The following is a 24,818-nucleotide window of genomic DNA, read 5'->3' on the forward strand; positions in this document are numbered from 1 at the left end:
TTATAATAACCATTTCTTCATAGGTAAAATCTTTAAATTTATTTTCGGGAAGTGTACTGGATGAACTGCTCTGTTTAGGAGAATATCTGTCATCAAACCCCCCTGAAATTTTAAAGAAAACTATAATATTTGATTCCTGGTGGGGGGTATTTAAGGTTCGGCCAGGCCGAACTTACTGCTGTATATACTTGTTGATTTTATCAGTAGTTTTTGTCACACTTCTATTTCCCTATTCAATTTTTACAAATTGAAAAACTTTTTGCTTCCACCGGGGATTCAACCTGGATCTTTTGACACCATAACAGAATGCTTTAGCACACACAGCCACAAACGCCATTGCACACGATGCATCAAAACGTCTATTCAAATGTTTGTGATACGAACCTAATATGACATCACGGCATGACATTCAAACTACTTCCTGAGATGTTCTTTTTTATTATCAATGAAAAAATAAAGAACGCTGGTTGAAATCTCACCAGCAGCAATTTTTTGATCAAATATTTTTCTAAAAAATTATTTTTATACCCTCCATCATAGGATGGGGGTATATTAACTTTGTCATTCCGTTTGTAACACATCGAAATATTGCTCTAAGACCCCATAAAGTATATATATTCTGGGTCGTGGTGAAATTCTGAGTCGATCTAAGCATGTCCGTCCGTCCGTCCGTCCGTCCGTCTGTTGAAATCACGCTAACTTCCGAACGAAACAAGCTATCGACTTGAAACTTGGCACAAGTAGTTGTTATTGATGTAGGTCGGATGGTATTGAAAATGGGCCATATCGGTCCACTTTTACGTATAGCCCCCATATAAAGGGACCCTCAGATTTGGCTTGTGGAGCATCTAACAGAAGCATATTTCATCCGATACGGCTGAAATTTGGTATATGGTGTTGGTATATGGTCTCTAACAACCATGCAAAAATTGGTCCACGTCGGTCCATAATTATATATAGCCCCCATATAAACCGATCCCCAGATTTGGCTTGCGGAGCCTAAAAGAGAAGCAAATTTCATCATATCCAGCTGAAATTTGGTACATGGTGTTGTTATATCGTCTCTAACAACTATGCAAAAATTGGTTCACATCGGTCCATAATTATATATAGCCCCCATATAAACCGATCCCCAGATTTGGCTTGCGGAGCCTCAAAGAGAAGAAAATTTCATCCGATCCGGCTGAAATTTGGTACATGGTGTGTCTACATGGTCTCTAATAATCATGCAAAAATTGGTCCACATCGGTTCATAATTATGTATAGCCCCCATATAAACCGATCTCCAGATTTGGCTTGCGAAGTCTCCAAGAAAAGCAAATTTCATCCAATCCGGTTGTAATTTGGAACATGGTGTTAGTATATGATCTTTAACAACCGTGCCAGAATTGGTCCATATCGGTCCATAATTATATATAGCCCCCATATAAAACGTTCTCCAGATTTGACCTCCGGAGCCTCTTGGAGGAGCAAAATTCATCCGATCCGGTTCAAATTAGGAACGTGGTGTTAGTATATGGTCGCTAACAACCATACCAAAATTGGTCCAATCACACAAAAATTGGTCCATATCGGTTCATAATCATTGTTGTCACTAGAGCCAAAAATAATCTACCAAAATTTTATTTCTATAGAAAATTTTGTCAAAATTTTATTTCTAGAGAAAATTTTGTTAAAATTTTATTCGGTTCATAATAAAATTTTCATCATTGTCAAAATTTTATTTCTATAGAAAATTTTGTTCAAATTTTATTTCTGTAGAAATATTTGTCAAAATTTTATTTCTGTAGAAATATTTGTCAAAATTTTCTTTCTACAGAAAATTTTGTCAAAATCTTTATTTCTATAGAAAATCTTGTGAAAATTTTATTTCTATAGAAAATTTGTTAAAATTGTATTTCTGTAAAAAATTTTGTCAAAATTGTATGTCTACTTTGTCAAACTGAATTATATACGTATTGGATCGATCTTTTTTGATTTAATATATACCACGTATGGACTTACATACAATTTAGAAGATGGTGTTAGGAGGTTTTAAGATACCTTGCCATCGGCAAGCGTTACCGCAACTTAAGTAATTCGATGGCAGTGTTTAGAAGAAGTTTCTACGCAATCCATGATGGAGGGTACATAAGCTTCGGCCTGGCCGAACTTACGGCCGTATATACTTGTTTTTTTATGTTATACATCATTTTCATTTTTTTTATTTGCGGCATATATTTTTATATAAATATATTTTTTCCATTAAAATCAACAATAAAGTGAAAATTATCGTAATTTGCAAAACCTTTTTATTTTTTATTTTTTTACTTTTTTATAAATTTTCTGTCTAATACTTGTCCAAAAGGACTGCATCGGAAATGGCAAAAATGTATGGCGGATTCCGGGATGCGTTAAAAAAATGTTTGTGGAATAACTTCCAATTTTTTTACTGGGTTATAAATGGGATCAGCAAATATTTTGTTTGCTGTTGTGCTAGAATATATACATTTATATTTTATTGTGTTACAATAGTCCCCATTTTAATCTTTTCCTTTGTTTCAGATAAACTAAGACACTCCTATAGAAATAATTGTGAACGGCATTCACGTTTTAACAACTTCCGTTCAACACCGCAATGTAAAATTCCAAATTAAAACTGGAATTTAATTATAAGTTATCTGATTCTGCAAGTGAAAAATGCCTCTCGAATAAAATCTTGAGAGCTATCTCCTACAACTACAAAATATTGACCTAATATGGAAGATTAGGATCAGGGATATTTGTGTCCCACATATTGAATCTTTTGATTTAAGATAAACACGTTTCAAATATAGGCTTTCTTTATTTTAAAGAAGTCGCATCTTTTGCTCGAAATCAGTACCAAAATCCTTCATTCAAGTAAAATTTAAAACGAAATACCTAAGTTGACTTTGTTAGTTTTTATTATATGGAGTTAAATCGATGTATTAAAGCTTTTGATGATTTATGAAAGGTCTATTCGAATATTATAGAAAGTAAATTTAATTCGGCAACCTGCATTTTTTAAAGAGACGACAACAAATTGAAAAAGAGAAGAAAGGAATTAAAATAATTTTGTGAAATGTATATGGCTTCCTGAATTTTTATTATTTTGCTTCGAAAAATGTAAGTTCCTCTTTTTTGTGCCACAAAGACCATATCATTCCATAAGGCCACCTATAGTTTGATACAAAGTGAGGGCTCTTTATAAATCTATAATCTTATTACGTTTTTTTCCATTTTATATCTATAGCAAACATATGCTTCAGTTCACAATTGTAATACCATACCCATACCGCACTACAAGTAATGCTGTTGCTGTATTTTTTCGGGAGAAATCTAATTCTGAATTTGGGATTGCAATCGTTAGCATACCCGCCTTGCATAGAAAGGGTCGTGGGTTCAATCCCTACTTTGCCCGAAAATCAATTTTTTTACATATATTCCAAAAATATTCGAAAGATTCCGAAAAAATATTCGGCATTACATATTACTCTACAAAATTTTTACTATGAAACTTCATAATGAGTCTTATTGAAGACTAAAAGTCAGAAAAGAACAGTGCTTGATATAAACGAAATGGATCAACAATTATTTTTTATTGCAACATTACAAATTTTGTATCAAATATTTTTTGGTAATAAAGAAAAGAAAAACGTTTTCGATACATGTTTTCTAAATGTTGAAATGGTGAACATCCGTCCTATGACAAGCCTATGTTAAATTTATCGTTTATGCGTCAATTTTGCACCACGGTGTCACTCCATTTGGAAAGTATTCGATTAATAAAAGCGCGTCAGTTCACCATAAAGTATATTTGTATGTACCTGCAAAACAGGCCTCTTTGGCTCTTCACTGAATGGGGAATCAGTTCATACCTCAATTTATTTTTGACAGAATATTTGAATCTTTATTTTACTGCACACAAAAAAATATCACCAAAATATTGCCAATGAAAAAGTTGATTAATGTTGAAAATGGTTTTCAATTAGTAATTTAACTTAACTTTTAACTTTTTAATCAAGATAGAAACATAAAGTTAATTAAGTCAATGATTGAAAATTTAAAATTTTTTAATTAAAAAATTAATTGATACAATTAACTTTTTAATCATACTAAGTTAATTAAAATAAATGATGGACATTTTTTTAATTTTTAACTAAAAATTTATTTCAGTTAAGAAAGTAATTGAAAACAGTTACATTTAAAAAAAAATAATTGAGGTTTACTTTCTACATCAATTAATTTTTTAATTGAATCAATTAAAAAATTAATTTGAAATTTGCTAATAAAATCAATTAATTTTGTTATCAAGTATTTTTGAATGTTCAATTAAAACTGTAATTAATACTAACATTTTCGTGACATTTCAATTAAAAAATTAATTGGATCAATTAATTTCGTGATTGAATCAGAAAGCATTTTTTTTGTGGGTTTAGTTCCATAGAATTTGCGCATTTATAATTTTTCAGTGTACCTATCACGAATAATTGCATCTTATTCAATTCGTATAATTCATATGCTTGGATAGTTACTTCTACGTTGAGAGCTGAATTTATTGCTTAAATGGTTAATTTGATTTTAATTCCCTTATAGAGTTACGAGTACTTGTGCGACAAGGTTTTAGACTCCTTGCAAAAATTTAAAACATCCGCTTAATGTTTCTTCTAAACATTTAGGGAAGTGTTTGCTTGTATAATGAATTATATGGCAATTAAGCCTGCATTCATACTGCATACCAGTTAGAAGGACGTGGCGAACAAGATACGTAGCATACAAAAAAAGATGGTTGTGACATGCCCACTAAGATCAACAATAAAATTTAAATAGAAAAAAGAACTGTTCTCTCCCTTGTACTCACCTAATTAACAACGTTTTCCAGTTAACACATTCACCCACACTCCTATCCTTTCGTATAGATGTGTAGCTGTAGGTTAGGAGGTCTCAGTCAAGCCGTTGCAATTGTGTGCGAATGCACAAGCAAATCCCCTCAGCAAGTGACGTCTTTTTGTTTGTACGTAGTGCCTACGCCTTTGGCTATTTTAGATTTCGTTCATTCGTCCATAGACGAGAAACGGAGACTTATAGTCATTAGAGAGCACTCTGTCAAATCTAAGTGTACTAGTGTAAGTAAATATCTGCAATTATTTCGAACTAGGCTTAGTAAAGGAGGGCATGTGTTTGTTATTACAAAATGGTCTTAAATGGGTTCGGTTTTTTGCCGTCACACAAACGATACTGACTCCCATATAGTTTGCAAGGGTGCTTCAACATGAAAACCGTTGTGTGTTGATTCGTTTGATCCGTTGTTCGTGTTTTGCTCACTGACCTTATTGTAGTGTAAACTCGTTGAACAGCCGCATTTTCAGAGATGAATTAACTTGTCTTGTTGTTTGCGTTTTTCTTGCAATATTCAGAGACGCTTAAAATTGCTTCCACTGCAAAGACGCTTTCTTTAATTGTCTGCAATACGATAACAGCTGCCGCTATTGTCAACTGCGATGATGAGATGATGCTCTGGTTGATGTTGCTGGTATTAAGTATCGGCAAAAAGCTGAAATGAAACAAAAGAATGGTTATAACTACAGGGTCAAAATTTGACAGATGACATTAACATACGCTCAAGTTTATGCATTTCCTATTCAAACACATACCCACAGATAAATCAAAGGATCCAGTGTCAATAGTGGGCAAATAAAATACTTGATTTTATATTGCTCTTTGGATAGCGATGTGCTATATTTTAGCCAAATTTTAATAAATTTTGCAACCCTGAATGGAAGAAAATAAGAAAAGAATTGTCTCCGACCATTGAAAGCAGTTTTCAAAATAACCAGTGAGAGTTAAGAGAATAACGTATTTTAAAATAATACCCAGCAAAAACTCTCATTACCCGGTAATCTTGTAGGTAAGCCTGTTTAAAAATTAATAACCACTTATTAATTGTCATCGCTCCGGATTACATTTACATACGCATGTCCTAGGAGGAAAGTACTTCTCCCCAGGCATACCTTTGACCATGAAATAATTAGTGCTTTTAAAGCATATAATCATCTAATATGTAATCACTTATTCGTTGATATACCAAAGTTTGCAAAATAACCACTTATTGTCTCAGGCAACCAAATCTCGAAAATATTGACTTCTCTAGCCGATTACAATGGATCAAAATATGGCGAGTAATGCTGTAATATGAACATTACTTGAATAGAAACGAATATTCTAGAAATAAACAAGTATATACGGCCGTAAGTTCGGCCAAGCCGAATCTTATGTACCCTCCACCATGGATTGCGTAGAAACTTCTACGAAAGACAGTCATCCACAATCGAATTACTTGGGTTGTGGTATCTTAAAACTTCTTAACATCGTTTTCTCAATTGTGAATTAGTCCATACGTGGTGGAGAGCCAGAATTTAAATATGGGGGTCGCTTATATGGGGGCTATATACAATTATGAACTTGATATGGACCAATTTTTTGTGATTGGGGATCGATTTATCTGAGGGCTATATATAACTATAGAGCGATATGGACCTAGTTAGGCATGGTTGTTAACGGCCATATACTAGCACAATGTACCAAATTTCAACTGACTCGGATGCAATTTGCTCCTCCATGAGGCTCCAAAACCAAATCTCGGGATCGAGGCTATATATGATTATGGACTGATATGGACCACTTTTGGCATGGCTGTTAAATATCATATACTACCACCACGTACCAAATTTCAACCAGATCGGATGAATTTTGTTTCTCCAAAAGGCACCGGAGGTCAAATCTGGGGATCGGTTTATATGGGGACTATATCTAATTATGGACTGATATGAACCAATTCCTGCATGGTTGTTGGATAACATATACTAACATCACGTACCAAATTTCAACCGAATCGGATGAATTTTGGTCTTCCAAGAGGCTCCGAAGGTCAAATCTGGTAACAGGTTTATATGGGGGCTATATATAATTATGGACCGATTTCGACCAATTTTTGCATGGTTATTAGAGACCATATACTAACACCATGTACCAAATTTCAGCCGGATCGGATGAAATTTGCTTCTCTTAGAGGCTCCGCAAGCCAAATCGGGAGATCGGTTTATATGGGCCGATTTCGACCAAGTTTTGCATGGTTATTAGATACCATACACTAACACCATGTACCAAATTTCAGCCGGATCGGATGAAATTTGCTTTTTTTAAGTAAATGCTCAATTATGTGAATAATTATACCTAATGGCACCGTCATTTATTATATTTTATTAAGTCATTAACGGCCAAATGCATTACATTTTGAGAATATCAATTCAAAAATTACCGAGAAGTATTTATTATTGCCATTACAAGTTAGTCATTATAACTCACCGCAAAGTAATGCAATGGGTAATGACAGCTTTACTCCTGGTAATGTAACTTGTAATGAGATGTGGTTACCTAGTTTTTGCTGGGTAACAATAATATTGTAATAATTGAACAGTTGTATACGCCTGGCAGACAAATTTTAAAAACAAATCAAATAATTTGCGGCCAGTGTAAGTTTGTTGTAAAAGAGAAAGAGTTAGAATCTATTTAGTATGACAAGTGCAGCTATGATTGTGTAGTTCGTGAACGAATTAGTTCAATTGAAAGTGTTACTAAAGTGAACGAAATGAACTATTTAGTTCAACGTATGAAGTTCGTCCAGCTCTATACTCATTTATTGTTTCATTTTCTATTTACTTCATTGCTCACGTTCTGACCGAATCTGCTGTCAGCAAAGTTGCCATATATGGGCAGTTTCCACCTAAATAAATAAATAAATAAAATATTTTAATCTATTGTGAAGTAATTTTTATTTAGGTAAATATAACTTCTAGGTAATTTTTTGATGTGCAATATTCATGGGACGCTCATTTCAATTCAATGTTCTCTCATAGTATAGTTAAGATATAAAGTTAAAAATTTGGCTTCTAATTGAAAATACAGAAATATATGGGCACATTTTAAGTAAGATTGTCAACTGAGAGCAAAATTCGACTATCAGATACAAAGGCCTATTCCAAGTGTTGAACAAAGAAATCGGCACCCAAGTATGACACATTTCATTCACAGACCACCTCCAATTCGTAAAGTTGAGCAAATTGATAATCAAGTTTTGGAAATGTTAACTAAAGGGCACCACGCGTTACAAATAGTGGATGTACATCCGTTACAAAACTTAATGTCCGACAGTTCAGGATATAACTTACCATCAAGAAAAACCTTAACAAAGACATGTATACCAAAAGAATATAATATAATTATGGACGAAATTAAGACCGCAATAACATCAGTCCCACCAGCTATGTCACAGTAACTGCTCGTTTCATCGATGAGAGCTGTAACCTATTAAAGAAAATACTGGAGGAATTCGAAATATCGAAACAAATAATCGACGTAGTGAGTGACAATGCATTTAACATTGTAGCTGGAGTACGTTTAGTGAAATGTTTTGTACATTCTTAAAAACTGATCGTGTGTTGTGATTGTGAGTTAGTCCATACGTGGTATATAAAGGGTGATTCTTTTGAGGTTAGGATTTTCATGCATTAGTATTTGACAGATCACGTGGGATTTCAGACATGGTGTCAAAGAGAAAGATGCTCAGTATGCTTTGACATTTCATCATGAATAGACTTACGATCTGCCACAACGTCGAATTTTCAGTGAATGGGCCCTAGAAAAGTTGGCAGAAAATCCGCTTTTTTATCGACAAATTTTGTTCAGCGATGAGGCTCATTTCTGGTTGAATGGCTACGTAAATAAGCAAAATTGCCGCATTTGGAGTGAAGAGCAACCAGAAGCCGTTCAAGAACTGCACATGCATCCCGAAAAATGCACTGTTTGGTGTGGTTTGTACGCTGGTGGAATCATTGGACCGTATTTTTTCAAAGATGCTGTTGGACGCAACGTTACGGTGAATGGCGATCGCTATCGTTCGATGCTAACAAACTTTTTGTTGCCAAAAATGGAAGAACTGAACTTGGTTGACATGTGGTTTCAACAAGATGGCGCTACATGCCACACAGCTCGCGATTCTATGGCCATTTTGAGGGAAAACTTCGGAGAACAATTCATCTCAAGAAATGGACCGGTAAGTTGGCCACCAAGATCATGCGATTTGACGCCTTTAGACTATTTTTTGTGGGGCTACGTCAAGTCTAAAGTCTACAGAAATAAGCCAGCAACTATTCCAGCTTTGGAAGACAACATTTCCGAAGAAATTCGGGCTATTCCGGCCGAAATGCTCGAAAAAGTTGCCCAAAATTGGACTTTCCGAATGGACCACCTAAGACGCAGCCGCGGTCAACATTTAAATGAAATTATCTTCAAAAAGTAAATGTCATGGACCAATCTAACGTTTCAAATAAAGAACCGATGAGATTTTGCAAATTTTATGCGTTTTTTTTTTAAAAAAAGTTATCAAGCTCTTAACAAATCACCCTTTATTAGACAAAAAAGGTATGTATAGGTAAGTCTACAAATAATTACGAATCGATATGGACTTTTGCACGGTACGTAGAGAGCCAGAATTGAAATTTGGGGGTCGCTTATATGGGGGCTATACACAAATGTGAACTTGATATGGACCAATTTTTTGTGATTGGGGATCGATTTATCTGAGGGCTATATATAACTATAGATCGATATGGACTTAGTTAGGCATGGTTGTTAACGGGCATATACCAAAACCAAATATCGGAATCGGTTTATATGGGGCCTATATATGATTATGGACTGATATAGACCACTTTTGGCATGGTTGTTAAATATCATATACTACCACCACGTACCAAATTTCAACCGAATCGGATGAATTTTGCTCTTCCAAGGGGCTCCGGAGGTCAAATCTGGGGATCGGTTTATATGAGGGCTATATATAATTATGGACCTATTTGGACCAATTTTCGCATGGTCATTAGAGACCATATACTAACACCATGTACCAAATTTCAGCCGGATCGGATGAAATTTGCTGCTCTTTGAGGCTCCGCAAGCCAAATCGGGGGAACGGTTTATATGGTGGCTATATATAATTATGAACCGATGTGGACCAATTTCTGCATGGTTGTAAGAGACCATATACTAACACCATGTACCAAATTTCAGCCGGATCGGATGAAATTTGCTGCTCTTTGAGGCTCCGCAAGCCAAATCGGGGGAACGGTTTATATGGTGGCTATATATAATTATGAACCGATGTGGACCAATTTCTGCATGGTTGTAAGAGACCATATACTAACACCATGTACCAAATTTCAGCCGGATCGGATGAAATTTGCTTCTCTTAGAGGATCTGCAATCCAAATTTGGGGATCAGTTTATATGGGGGCTATACGTAAAAGTGGACCGATATGGCCCATTTGCAATACCATCCGACCTACATCAATAACAACTACTTGTGCCAAGTTTCAAGTCGCTAGCTTGTTTCGTTCGGAAGTTAGCGTGATTTCAACAGACGGACGGACGGACATGCTCAGATCGACTCAGATTTCACCACGACCCAGAATATATATACTTTATGGGGTCTTAGAGCAATATTTCGATGTGTTACAAACGGAATGACAAAGTTAATATACCCCTATCCTATGGTGGAGGGTATAAGAAGGTAGTAACATATTTTCTTCAAAGTGCACAAAGCTTATGAAAATTGTAGGAAACCTAAAAGTACCAATTGCCCCTGCCGACAAGGTGGAATTGCACATAGGAAATTTGAATTGCAAACAAGTATATACGGCCGTAAGTTCGGCCAGGCCGAAGCTTATGTACCCTCCATCATGGATTGCGTAGAAACTTCTTCTAAACACTGCCATCCACAATCGAATTACTTAAGCTGCGGTAACGCTTGCCGATGGCAAGGTATCTTAAAACCTCCTAACACCATCTTCTAAATTGTATGTAAGTCCATACGTGGTATATATTAAATCAAAAAAGATCGATCCAATACGTATATAATTCAGTTTGACAAAGTAGACATAAAATTTTGACAAAATTTTCTACAGAAATAAAATTTTAACAAAATTTTCTATAGAAATAAAATTTTCACAAAATTTCCTATAGAAATAAAAATTTTGACAAATTTTTAATAGAAAGAAAATTTTGACACAAATTTCTACAGAAATAAAATTTTAACAAAATTTTCTATAGAAATAAACTTTTGACAAAATTTTCTATAGAAATAAAATCTTGGTAGATTATTTTTGGCTCGAGTGGTTATGAACCGAATAAAATTTGAACAAAATTTTCTATAGAAATAAAATTTTGACAAAATTTTCTATAGAAATAAAATTTTGACTACGATGAAAATTTTATTATGAACCGAATAAAATTTTAACAAAATTTTCTCTAGAAATAAAATTTTGACAAAATTTTCTATAGCAATAAAATTTTTTTTACAAAATTTTCTATAGAAATAAAATTTTGGTAGATTATTTTTGGCTCTAGTGGCAACCATGATTATGAACCGATATGGACCAATTTTTGTGTGATCGGACCAATTTTGGTATGGTTGTTAGCGACCATATACTAACACCACGTTCCTAATTTGACCCGGATCGGATGAATTTTGCTCCTCCAAGAGGCTCCGCAACCCAAATCTGGGGATCGGTTTATATGGGCGCTATATATAATTAAGGACCGATGTGGACAAATTTGTGCACGGTTGTTAGAGACCATATACCAACATCATGTACCAAATTTCAGACGGATCGGATGAAATTTGCTTTTCTTTGAGGCTCCGCAAGCCAAATCTGGGGATCGGTTTATATGGGGGCTATATATAATTATGGACCGATGTGGACCAATTTTTGCATGATTGTTAGAGACCATATACCAACACCATGTACCAAATTTCAGCCGGATCGGATGAAATATGCTCCTCTTAGAGGCTCCACAAGCCAAATCTGGGGATCGGTTTATATGGGGGCTATATATAATTAAGGACCGATATGGACCAATTTTTGCATGGTTGTTAGAGACCATATACCAACATCATGTACCAAATTTCAGCCGGATCGGATGAAATTTTCTTCTCTTTGAGGCTCCGCAAGCCAAATCTGGGGATCGGTTTATATGGGGGCTATATATAATTATGGACCGATTTGGACCAATTTTTGCATGGTTGTTAGATACCATATACCAACACCATGTACCAAATTTCAGGCGGATCGGATGAAATTTGCTCCTCTTTTAGGCTCCGCAAGCCAAATCTGGGGATCGGTTTCTATGGGGGCTATATATAATTATGGAACGATGTGGACCAATTTTTGCATGGGTGTTAGAGACCATATACAAACACCATATACCAAATTTCAGCCGGATCGGATGAACTATGCTTCTGTTAGAGGCTCCACAAGCCAAATCTGAGGGTCCCTTTATATGGGGGCTATACGTAAAAGTGGACCGATATGGCCCATTTTCAATACCATCCGACCTACATCGATAACAACTACTTGTGCCAAGTTTCAAGTCGATAGCTTGTTTCGTTCGGAAGTTAGCGTGATTTCAACAGACGGACGGACGGACGGACATGCTCAGATCGACTCAGAATTTCACCACGACCCAGAATATATATACTTTATGGGGTCTTAGAGCAATATTTCGATGTGTTACAAACGGAATGACAAAGTTAATATACCCCCATCCTATGATGGAGGGTATAAAAATTTGAAATTGAAGGATGCTATTATAAAACAAGTATATACGGCCGTAAGTTCAGCCAGGCCGAATCTTATGTACCCTCCACCATGGATTGCGTAGGAACTTCTACTAAAGGCTGTCATCCACAATCGAATTACTAAAAAACTTTTTAACACTGTCTTCTAAATTGTAAGTTAGCCCATACGGGGTATATATTAAAAAAAGGCCGATTAAATACGTATATAATCTAGTTTGACAAAATTTTCTATAGAAATAAAATTTTGACAAAATTTTCTATAGAAATAAAAATTTGACAAAATTTTCTATAGAAATAAAAACTTGACAAAATTTTCTATAGAAATAAAATGTTGACAAAATTTTCTATGGAAGTAAAATGTTGACAAAATTTTCTACAGCAATACAATTTTGACAAAAATTTCTATAGAAATAAAATGTTGACAAAATTTTGTATAGAAATGAAATTTTGACAAAATTTTGTATAGAAATAAAATGTTGACAAAATTTTCTACAGATAAATTTTTTACAAAATTTTCTATAGAAATAAAATTTTGACAAACATTTCTATAGAAATAAACTTTTAACAAAACTTTCTATAGAAATGAAATTTTAACAAAACTTTCTATAGTAATAAAATTTGACAAAATTTTCTATGGAAATAAAGTTTTGGTAGATTACAAAATTTTCTATAGAAATAAAATTTTGACAAAATTTTCTATGGAAATAAAATTTTGACAAACGTTTGTATAGAAATAAACTTTTGACAAAACTTTCTATAGAAATGAAATTTTGACAAAACTTTCTATAGTAATAAAATTTGACAAAATTTTCTATGGAAATAAAGTTTTTGTAGATTATTTTTGGCGATATGGACCAATTTTTGTGTAATAAGTCATCGGCTATATATAACTAAAGACCGATATGGACCAATTTTTACATGGCTGTTAGAGGCCATATATTGACAAAATGTACCAAATTTCAACCGTATCGGATGACTTTTGCTCCTCCAAGAGATTCCGGACGTCAAATCTGGGGACGGTTTATATGGGAACTATATATAATTATGGACCGATATGGACCAATTTTTGCATGGTTGTTAGAGACCATATACTAACACCATGTACCAAATTTCATTTCATTTCGGATGAATTTTGCTCTTCCAAGAGGCTCCGGAGGTCAAATCTGGGGATCGGTTTATATGGGGGCTATATATAATTATGGACCGATATGGACCAATTTTTGCATGGTTATTAGAGGCCGTAAACTAACATCAGGTACCAAATTTCAACCGGATCGGATGAATTTTGCCCCTCCAAGAGGCTCCGGAGGTCAAATCTGGGGATCGGTTTATATGGGGGCTATATATAATTATGGACCGAAATGGACCAATTTTTGCATGGTTGTTAGAGACCATATACTAACATCAGGTACCAAATTTCAATCGGATCGGATGAATTTTGCCCCTCCAAGAGGCTCCGGAGGTCAAATCTGGGGATCGGTTTATATGGGGGCTATATATAATTATGGACCGATATGGACCAATTTTTGCATGGTTGTTAGAGACCGTATACTAAGACCACGTACCAAATTTCAACCGGATCGGATGAATTTTGCTGCTCCGGGAGGCTCCCCAAGCCAAATTTGGGGATCGGTTTATATGGGGGCTATACGTAAACGTGGTCCGATATGGCCCATTTTCAATACCATCCGACCTACATCAATAACAACTACTTGTGCAAAGTTTCAAGTCGATAGCTTGTTTCGTTCGGAAGTTAGCGTGATTTCCACAGACGGACGGACAGCCGGACAGACGGACAGACGGACGGACGGACAGACGGACAGACGGACGGACGGACGGACATGCTTAGATCGACTCAGAATTTCACCACGACCCAGAATATATATACTTTGTGGGGTCTTAGAGCAATATTTCGATGTGTTACAAACGGAATGACAAAGTTAATATACCCCCATCCTATGGTGGAGGGTATAAAAACTTTATCACTGACTAAACCAGAATTAATCCTGAATTCGATTCAGAATAAAGGTTGTGCATTCTGGCAATAAAACCGTGGCTAGCATTCACGAGTTAGATAAATACTTGACAAAAAGCAAGATCGTTTGAAGTGGTGGGAAAGAAAGATTGGATACCCATGATGTATGCATATGCTTTAAAGCGGCTTTGTGTTTTAATTTTGTAAGTTAATTTTTAGTTAGTCATTTTACAATACATACTAAAGCGGATTTCGATATTTTATTTTTATTATTTTTTAATGTATATATAATACTTTATTTAATTTTTTATCTATATTATTATTTTATGTATGTAAACCTTTTTTAAAAGTGTTATCAATGACTGAATTAACCATTTTAATTTTTATTTCTGCTGTGATACGAAATACTTTGTTTAACGGAATATTTTTTTAATAATAATTTTTAAAAAATATTTTTTATTTTTTTAATTTTTATATTATGTGGTAAATATATAGAAGGTGAAAGTTGAAAATGTTCTATAAAAATACTGATCTATATACTTTACACGGATTAAATTTTTCATGAACATCAAACAATTGCCTACATTTCGTACTATTAACGAATATTTTCATTGTATTAATGAAAATGTTTCGTTATACCCTATCAATCAAAAATGTTCGTTGGCTCAATTTTAATGAAATTTTCTTTGTGTGTAACAGTCAGAGAAATACCATAAAAAATCATCGAAATCGGTTCAGATTTAGCTATAGCTCCCATATATATGTATCGCCCGAATTTCACAAATTTGGCCTTAAAACCCTTATTTATCAACCGATCCTATTTAAATTTGGCTTACTCTAATCTTCTATAGCACTGACTCTATGTGCAAAATATCATCCAAATCGGTTCAGATTTAGAGATTGCTCCCATATATATGTAACGCCCGAGTTTCAAAAATTTCCCCTTATAACCTTATTTTTGACCATAGTGGCCTCATTTATTAACCGATCTTACTCAAATTTAGCACAACATAATTTGCTGTAATATCAACATAACCTGCACAATAAAATCCAAATCGGTTCAGATTTAGATATAGCTCCTATATATATATATATATATATATATATATATATATATATATATATATATATATATATATATATATATATATATATATATATATATATATATATATATATATATATATATATATATATATATATATATATATATATATATATATATATATATATATATATATATATATATATATATATATATATATATATATATATATATATATATATATATATATATATATATATATATATATATATATATATATATATATATATATATATATATATATATATATATATATATATATATATATATATAAAGGGTGATTCTTTTGAGGTTAGGATTTTCATGCATTAGTATTTGACAGATCACGTGGGATTTCAGACATGGTGTCAAAGAGAAAGATGCTCAGTATGCTTTGACATTTCATCATGAATAGACTTACTAACGAGCAACGCTTGCAAATCATTGAATTTTATTACCAAAATCAGTGGCAGAAAATCCGCTTTTTTATCGACAAATTTTGTTCAGCGATGAGGCTCATTTCTGGTTGAATGGCTACGTAAATAAGCAAAATTGCCGCATTTGGAGTGAAGAGCAACCAGAAGCCGTTCAAGAACTGCCCATGCATCCCGAAAAATGCACTGTTTGGTGTGGTTTGTACGCTGGTGGAATCATTGGACCGTATTTTTTCAAAGATGCTGTTGGATCGCTATCGTTCGATGCTAACAAACTTTTTGTTGCCAAAAATGGAAGAACTGAACTTGGTTGACATGTGGTTTCAACAAGATGGCGCTACATGCCACACAGCTCGCGATTCTATGGCCATTTTGAGGGAAAACTTCGGAGAACAATTCATCTCAAGAAATGGACCGGTAAGTTGGCCACCAAGATCATGCGATTTGACGCCTTTAGACTATTTTTTGTGGGGCTACGTAAAGTCTAAAGTCTACAGAAATAAGCCAGCAACTATTCCAGCTTTGGAAGACAACATTTCCGAAGAAATTCGGGCTATTCCGGCCGAAATGCTCGAAAAAGTTGCCCAAAATTGGACTTTCCGAATGGACCACCTAAGACGCAGCCGCGGTCAACATTTAAATGAAATTATCTTCAAAAAGTAAATGTCATGGACCAATCTAACGTTTCAAATAAAGAACCGATGAGATTTTGCAAATTTTATGCGTTTTTTTTAAAAAAAAAGTTATCAAGCTCTTAACAAATCACCCTTTATATATATATATATATATATATATATATATATATATATATATATATATATATATATATATATATATATATATATATATATATATATATATATATATATATATATATATATATATATATATATATATATATATATATATATATATATATATATATATATATATATATATATATATATATGTATCACCCGTTTTTGAAAAATTTACCCCTTACAACTTTATTTCTGACCACAATAGCCTTATTTAGTACCCGATCTTACTCTAATTTAGCACAAGATAACCTTCTGTGGTATCAACCAAAGCTGGAATCATCCAAATCGGTTCAGATTTAGATATAGCTCCCATATATATGCATCGATCGATTTTCCAAAATTTGGCCATAATACTCTTATTTATTGGCCAATGTTGCTCAAATTTCAAATGTACATGTATTAGCCGATCGTATTTAGACTTATATGTAGCTATTACCAAAATCTATTGCCCTATTTTCAGAAATTTGAATTTATTACCCACTAATTGAGCGATTTCCTCTTTTTTAATACCCCTTTAAGTTCTTAACCCTTATACTACGTTGGGTATTAGGTCGTATTTTTCATCACCGAATTTTTTACTGTTGGATTATAATTAAAAGTTCTTACTACTCAGCATGAATTCAGCATATGTCACCAATTCAAGCACTGAGTGATAGAAATTTTTAATTATATTCGAACAGTAAGAAATGCGGTGATGAAAAATACGACATGGGTCATCAAATGACCCCAACGTAGTATAAGGGTTAAATATGGAAATGCGAGTTTTCCCAAACAACTTTCTACTGTACTCACTTGTTTTACTAGCATTTAACACCATTTTAAATGTATTTAAAATTTCATGAATATTTATTAACGAATAATTTTGTACTTAATTTAATTTTTACCTTTAGGGCCGGTATTAAGTTGGCATTATCGCTCTAACATGGCCATGTGTTCACGTTTTCTTTTCTTTAATAATTCATTTTAAAGAAACTAAACTTTTTCAATTGTTGTTTGGGATCATTCCCCACCAAGTTATAATACAATTTGCCAAAAAAGTTAAGTTATTCTGCTATTAGAGATTCGAGTTTTGCCGCTAAAATTATTTTTCATTGTCCGCTTTTATTTTTGATAGTGTCCGTCAACTCATCTTGGACTACTTATTAATAAAGAGGAAAAAACTTATTTTTTTTCTGAAGATCCCTTTGTAATTTGTATATATTTCCTTTCCTAAATATTTTGACTTACTCGTCGTACATTCCGATTTCTTTGTGCCCAAAGTACCAAAATGATAAGCAAAACACATGTCCTCACATACTTAAATTACTGCTCTCAAGGCAAAAACACATACTGTTTTTTTTTTTTTTTTTTTGTTAATGTATATTCTCTTGGTTCCGAATGACTATTCTCTTTACTCCGAATACGAAATTTAATATTCAAATTAAATAATATTTTGACTTAAGCATATCAAATTTTTGGCGAAGTCTTATTAACATGCCAAGCGCATAGCCAAAACAAATGAACACCTAAAACAGTTTTCCGAAACAACATACAAGCAGTTTCACAGAAATTGCTCTCTTTTAATTCTCATTGTTGATATCTTTCCTTCCGGTTTCCATCTCTACTTCTTTCACAATACTCTCTCACTCTCTCTCTGTCGCTCCCTGAATAAAATATCACAACATATATATGTTTACTCGAAATTTGTAATTTTATATTTTTCACACATATTATTTTTATGAAATATTCTTGTTCCAAACATAATATATTCTAACATATTAACATATGTGTCGCAAACATTTAATGCTAGTTTAGGAACATTACGTTTTTGCACTTAAATATATTGTGTTTAAAAACTTGTGCCCGAAACACATTTTGTTTATATCGGAACATATGAAAAACATATTTTTCTAACAGTGTAGGTATGTCAGTAATATTGAGATAAATTTCCCATAAACATGTGTCCCTCAATTTTCTTAAATATGGAAATACGTTTTTATCTCTCCAATCTATTTGAGGTCGGCCGCGCCCGACCTTCTACTTTACACACTTGTTATAATTGAGATGGATTTGAAAAAATCGGTTGCACATCTGCCCTGATTTGGCTAATTTCAAATTTTACTTAAAAGATTTTAAATTATTTTTATCAACTTAATTCAATGGAATTTAATATATTTCTATTTATTTGATATGAAAACCCAAGGGCCAAAATTGAGAAAGTATAACCAATGACCACACTGGGTGTCTTCTTCAAACGATCAAAAGAGTGCTAATTTCACTTTTATGGACACTTATTCGCATCTTTTGTTTGTTCACAATGGTTTGAGTATTTACATATGTCCGTTTTGTTGCCATTGCAGGATATAACCATGAACGAATAAACGTTTCCATATGCATCTATGATAATAAATGTTACAGTACAGTATAATAATAACATTTTATGTAGGCTATATTACAAGATAGAAGACAAGACCAATTACGTATTTAATGTACATGTAAATTTTTTCGTACACTTCTGAAATGGTATTTAGAATTCTTTTTTTGTTGTGAAAACTGCGTAAAAAAGGTTTTTTTTTATATATCGAAGTAAAATTTAAGTCCATAAGAGCATTTTGACGTAGCAAGAACTAATAATATTGTTTTGCTGGTTGATTTATTGACTAACCGGGAGAATTTGAATGAAAGCGAATGGTAAATTACGGCATGATGATACCTGCGATATCACCGATGAAATCTTCGTACTAATTTCATTGGACGGATACTGTACTTAAAGGAATGTGTGATCTTTTTGAGTATCTCTAATGGGGATAAGCACCAAACTACAGAATAACAACAAACATGAATGGGTTTAAGGTGACACAAAAGATAAATCGCCCATGCAAAGATTTCGTTTGTTTGTCGACACGTCTGTCCTTAAGTGTGATTTGCATCCTTTTGTTGCAAACAGAAAAGGAAAGGGTTTCTTAGATTTGTTTTGAGTGAATTCTTATAGAACTGAAGGCGAGCAATCATGAATATTCAAGAAATTTATGTAACCTACTCAATTTAGTTTACATCCATATGCACATATGTAGGACATTGTTTTTTTTTTTTTTGATTTAGCGGAATGAGTTTATGATAGTCACTATGAATAGAGAAAGTTTTTAAATTGAATGTGGGTACATTTACGAAATTTATAGTTTTCTTTGTAAAGTATTCAAGTGTTGGTCTGCGACGCCCACACATATAATAAAAACTGAAGATCCTATTTATCTTCTCTGCAATATTGGGTTATTGAAACAATTTGATCAATAGATGTCGTTGGAGTCGTCTATCTTCAGTGCTACCAACCACATAGTGCAAAAACATCCCAGCAAAATATTTCCAAAGTGGTAACGCGGTTGGGAATTAATTAAATTTTGTGGCACTACTTGTCAATCTACTTTTACAATCGACCCTCAAAAAAATAGCTTCTCTAACATATGTTCCAAACATATTTTGCAGGAATCACATATATTATTGGACACTGCCGAACCATTAATATGTTTGTTTTATGTGAACATATTATATGTTTGGAAGCATTTTGAGCCCAAAAGTATTGTGCTCATTCCCTCACATAATTTTCACTTCCGCGAATGTTTTTGGCACCTTTTTCTGTAATACAAATAATGTTGAAAAAATTATTCAATTTTATAAATTTTACCTTTCGCCTGGACGGAGAATCGAACCGAGGACCATACAGTTTGTAAGCCAACATACTGCGCTACGCAGCTCTTACAGTCACCAGTAGACAATTATCGTTATAAGTTACATTTATATAACATAGTTTGAAGCGCCCACGAGCACATGCAAACATAACATTATTTAAAAGAAACATACATTTGTTGGCCACGTGGAGCAGTGGTTAGCATGTCTGCCTTGCATGCAAAGGTCCTTGCTCCGACCGACACCATTTTTTTTTGTAATTTACACATTTATATTTATACTATATTAAATATTTATAATGAAACTTCGAAAAGTGGATTATTAAAGATTTACAGTCAGAAACAGTGCTTGATATAAACGAAATAGAGCTTTTGGATAAAATATTATTTTTTTATTGCAAAAATAACAATTTTGTAACAAAAAACTGTGTTTGGTATAAAAGTTTGAAATTTTGGAAGGAATTCAAAACCTCTAACAAACGAAGAACGTGGAGTCGAGTATAAACATACATAAATAATTTTATAATATACACATAAATTTATTTAGGCGTGAACAGTTTTTTACTAGCATTTAACACCATTTTAAATGCATTTAAAACTTATCGTGTTTTGTACTTAATTTCATTTTTACCATTAAGGCCAGTATTAAGTTGGCATTATCGCTCTAAAATGACCTCGTTTTGCCTTTTACTTTTCTTTAAAAATTCATTTTTAAGAAAATATACTTTTTCAATTGTTTTAGCTGCAAAACTCGAACTTAGTGCCCGCTTCCGAATGTCTATTCTCTTTACTCCGAATACTCATTCAAATTAAACAATATTTAGACTTAAGCATATCAAATTTTTGGCCTTATATAAAACAGTTTTCCGAAACAACATACAGGCAGTTTCACAGAAATTGCTCTCTTTTGATTCTCTCGCTTTGTTATGTTGATATCTTTTGTCAACCCTCCCGGTTTCCATCTCTATTTCTTTCTCTATACTCTCTCTCTGTCGCTCTCTGAATAATATATCACAACATATATATGTTACTCGCACTAACGTTTTTTATATGGAGTATAACAGTTTTTCGTGCGAAAACGTGATCTTAGTACTAGGCTTAACTGTGATAGGTTTCAACATCCTACAAGTAAACAGCTGAGAAATATGCAAATTACAAAAAATAACGTTTTTTTAACATATGTCCCTACTTTGGGGATTTTTGATACCAATTTTGGGAATTGTATATTCAGCAATATAGAACAATTTTTCCTGCAAAAATCAATAAAAATCATAATGATATCACAATTAGTTCCAAAGTTATTAAGGTTTCAATTCATATTTTTAAAGTGTGAATATTTATATTTATATTTATATTTATATTTATATTTATATTTATATTTATATTTATATTTATATTTATATTTATATTTATATTTATATTTATATTTATATTTATATTTATATTTATATTTATATTTATATTTATATTTATATTTATATTTATATTTATATTTATATTTATATTTATATTTATATTTATATTTATATTTATATTTATATTTATATTTATATTTATATTTATATTTATATTTATATTTATATTTATATTTATATTTATATTTATATTTATATTTATATTTATATTTATATTTATATTTATATTTATATTTATATTTATATTTATATTTATATTTATATTTATATTTATATTTATATTTATATTTATATTTATATTTATATTTATATTTATATTTATATTTATATTTATATTTATATTTACATATAACCTTATGACATATAACTTTTCATTCTTAATTTATTTTTTTTACTTAGTGCTATGTTCGTTTCTGCGAAAAAAGAATATTTTCATCTATCTCCGTAAATAGGGTCTCAAACGCAGGGATGTTAACTTATTCTTGCAAAATAATATGCCTGCCTATTTTGTTCGTGCAAAAAAAAAACAGGGTTGTACAAATATGTTGTACAAAATGCTCACAACAAAGATTCCGCATTTATTCCGCGCTAACGTTTTTTATATGGAGTATAACAGTTTTTCGTGCGAAAACGTGATCTTAGTACTAGGCTAGAGTTAAAAACTTTTATGAGATCTGGTTCGCACAAATTCTTAAAAATTTTAATAGTCCATCACTTTATAGGCTAATGAATTTATAGACTAATGATAGGGTTTAGCAATTGTTTTCTTAACAGAATTCAACAAAAACTAAGTGTTGATTCTTTTTTAAATAAAATAAATTGAATAAAAAACAAGCTTTCTCGTGTAACATAAGTTGGAATGTCATTATTAGTCGTTCCAATGTGGGGCTTAGAACAGGGGAATGGGCAATGCCTATTGAATCTTTTCGCCTTTGTCAAATTTTTAAAAACATCTCTGTTTTAAAGCACCTTATCATGTAAGCTGTGTTGGAAGTTTCATTAACGCTTTTATAATGCGTATTTTCAGCTCTTATCCGACTAGGATACACAAAATGTCTCTACAAACTCTCTCACGCGATGGAATGTTTTCATTGCTCTCTTCTCACTTAATTTTCCAGTACAACGCACCCACAAAGAGTGAAAGTTTGGTGCGGTTTATGGGCTGGCGTCATCATCGGTCCGTATTTTTTCCAAAATGAGGCCGTGAGATGATGACGAACTTTTTATGGCCCGAATTGGAAGATATGGATGTGGACGATATGTGGTTTCAGCAGGACGGTGCCACTTGCCACACAGCTAACGAAACAATGGCTCTTTTGCGCAACAAATTCAATGGCCGTGTTATCTCACGTAATGGCGATGTCAATTGGCCGCCAAGATCATGTTATTTGACACCGTTGGATTTTTTCTTTGGGGTTATTTGAAAGAAAAGCTGTACGTCGATAAGCCAGCAACAAGAGCTAAAGGATGAGATAATTCGGCACATTAACGGCATAGAACCTCCATTATGCCTTAGCGTCATCGAAAATTTGGACCATCGGATGAAGGTGTGCCACCGAGGTCGCGGCGCCCATTTGGCCGATATTTTGTTCCATACATAATTGAGTAATACCAATATATCATAATAAAATAAAATTACAATAATTTCCTAAATAGTTTGTGTTTTATTCAAAATCAACATCGGCCCTTGAAAATTTAACCACCCTTTACAATCAACGATGCATTAACTACTGTGTTGGAAATTTTTTTAAGAAAAAATCCTTCCCATTTCATAGTTAGTGAACTAAAAAACATTTACTGAATTTTTACTAGTTTTCCTTTAGCTAAGTTAATTTTCGTTGTGGTTACGAAAAATGAACTATATTACAGTAAATTTTTTTAACTATGTGGAAGTTAAAATTGTCCTTAAATTTACAAGACACTTTTTTTCTGTGAAGCAAATCGTCCCATTGATCACAATATTCAATTGAAAATAATTCAATCCGAAAGGGGTCACGGTTCACTCGATTCTTTTTTTTCTATCATAATTTTTTCCACTTCCGATACAGTCCTTTTGGACAAGTCTTAGAAAGTACGGAATTTGGCCGTTTTAAGTGAAAATTAAAGTTTTGGACAACTAAATTCCGCAAAAAAGAATAGAAAATCAATAAAAAAGTAAAAAAAAAATAATAAAAACCAATAAAAATAATCATCCCCGCTGGGATTTGAACCTGTACCATTTGACTTTTTCACTTCCAAGGAATCGTTTAAGAAATTTTTTACAAATGACGATAATTTCTAATTTTTTGTTGATTTTTAATGGAAAAATAAATTTATATGAAAATATGTGCCAAAAAAAAAAACAAAATAAAAACGACGTATAACAAAAAAAAAATATTTTTTTAGAAAAATATTTAATAAAAAAATTGCCGCTGGTGAGATTTGAACCAGCGTTCTTTATTTTTTCATTCATAATAATAAAGAACATCCTAGGAAGTAGTTAGAATATCATGTCGTGGTGTCATATTAGGTTCATATGTTTTTTAATTTTATCCAAAAATGGAATACTTCCGTCCTATGACAATCCCAGGCAAAATTATCGGAGATGATCCAAGTTTGCACTGTTGGGCATCCAATCTACCTCCACCATAGAATGGGGGTATATTTACTTTGTCATTCCGTTTGTAACACATCGAAATATTGCTCTAAGACCCCATAAAGTATATATTCTGGGTCGTGGTGAAATTCTGAGTCGATCTGAGCATGTCCGTCCGT

The 24,818-nt window shown here is 32.7% G+C and overlaps 1 protein-coding gene across 14 annotated transcripts in view; it reads right to left on the reverse strand.

The window, feature by feature from the left end:
* pHCl-1 (pH-sensitive chloride channel 1) overlaps positions 1-24,818 on the reverse strand; it is a 466,217-nt gene that overhangs the window by 359,741 nt on the left and 81,658 nt on the right. For 13 of the 14 annotated variants that reach the window (XM_075307951.1, XM_075307953.1, XM_075307955.1 and 10 more), the window contains exon 2: positions 4,862-5,554. The gene's annotated coding sequence lies outside the window, so the exon portion shown is untranslated. The remainder of the gene's footprint in view (positions 1-4,861; positions 5,555-24,818) is intronic. The other variant, XM_075307944.1, reaches the window with a different exon arrangement.

Source organism: Haematobia irritans, chromosome 4, assembly GCF_050003625.1.
Source record: "Haematobia irritans isolate KBUSLIRL chromosome 4, ASM5000362v1, whole genome shotgun sequence".
NCBI lineage: Eukaryota > Metazoa > Arthropoda > Insecta > Diptera > Muscidae > Haematobia > Haematobia irritans.